Genomic DNA, 1,498 nt, shown 5'->3' on the forward strand with positions numbered 1-1,498 from the left:
AATAGTCAATAATTAAGAAAAAACTAATAGTGTTCAAAAGGTAATCAGAAGACTGATTGGTGCTTTAATCGTTTCTTGATGAATTAAGGAAGAGGCTGATGGATTAACGCGGTCGCATTCTACTCACAGATGAATACGATGCACGCCTTAGAATCCTGAGCCACGCCCACAAGGTTAATAACAATGGGGCCAATTCACTGAGCTTTAGTATTTTCTATTTCAGCAAAGTTCTGTTGGACCTAATCTTAGGCCTGGACCCCGTGAAATATATGGCTGAACCAGGTTGGAGGCTGACTGGTCTGACTCATGTTAGGAGTTTGCAGGTTTTCATGAAAGAGATTGTCGCGTTTTGGATCGTATGAAGGGGTTTTTGTGTATTTTTCGTTTTTCTTTTGTATATTGTACGCGTTTCTGTGGATGGTTACATGTTCTTGTTCTGTTTTATTAGCAGGGGTTTAAAGATTGTTTTCACATTTGTCTTATTAGCAGAGGTTTGTGTTTGTTTCGATTGTTTGTAGACAACGTTCCATGTGATCGAGCTGTTGAACGATGACCCGTTCATTGGTAGCCTAGAGACCCCAGTGACATCGAGCCCCCTAACCGTCTGGTATCTCTCCAACCTGCCCGCTTACTGCACAGTCATCAACCCACTCTTGCACAACATAGAGGTGGGATTAGCCGACGGTTTCTTTCTCGTTAGGCCGTTCGTGAAGGTGGGGCCGCTGAGAAACATTGAGTACGCAGGAGAAGCTGGGTCGCTGGGAGCTGCTGGTCTCATGATCATACTGTCTACCTACCTACCCATGTATGGAATCGCTTCGTCAAGCCCGGGGAGCCTCCCTTGGCGCCCTCGCTTGCCTTGACAGGGAAAGAGGAGGAGGGCGATAAGCTCTAGACTGCCGACGGTTGGGCTTCATTCTCTGGCTGGTTCTTCTTCGGAGGGCTCTCCAGTGTGGCTTGGGCTTACATTCTTCTCTATGTCTTGAACCTCCCCTACTTCTTCAAGTGATATATTATGATGTAAATGTCGTTTGAATTTTCATAAGCTTTCACAACAAAATTGGTAAATTTATGAATTGCCATTACCTGCTCAGGGATTTTGTTTCGCTTTAGAATTTGATCGCAGAACGAAGCATTGAAGTCACTTTCGCTTTAGAATTTGATTGCAGAATGAAGCATTGAAGTCACTTGGGTTTAAATTCATGTTAATGGTATTTATGAATTTCCATGAGATGCATAGGCGTTCTGTGTTGTGTTAGATTCTGGCCACTTGGGTCTTGAAATTCCCGTTGATGGTAAGCAAAATACAAATTACAATCAATAGTAAAGAATTTATTATTTTTCTTCAAATACTATTGATGTCAATCTCTCTATGTTTTAATAATTAACTTTTACAATATTTTTGGAGTATAATTGTTATACATGTATAGTACCTGCACACTTTCACCTTCCGCTCGAAAACCAAGGAAGACCGTTACCATCATTTCTTATGGTGGGT

At 41.9% G+C, this 1,498-nt stretch overlaps 1 pseudogene; it reads left to right on the forward strand.

Annotated features, from left to right (window-relative positions):
* Positions 1-269: 269 nt before the first annotated feature.
* Positions 270-1,009, forward strand: LOC149243419 (photosystem I reaction center subunit XI, chloroplastic pseudogene; annotated as a pseudogene).
* Positions 1,010-1,498: the final 489 nt, after the last annotated feature.

The sequence above is a fragment of the Pinus tabuliformis genome, chromosome 8, assembly GCF_031772625.1.
Source record: "Pinus tabuliformis cultivar Carrire ecotype Pingquan chromosome 8, CPIR1, whole genome shotgun sequence".
Classification (NCBI taxonomy): domain Eukaryota; kingdom Viridiplantae; phylum Streptophyta; class Pinopsida; order Pinales; family Pinaceae; genus Pinus; species Pinus tabuliformis.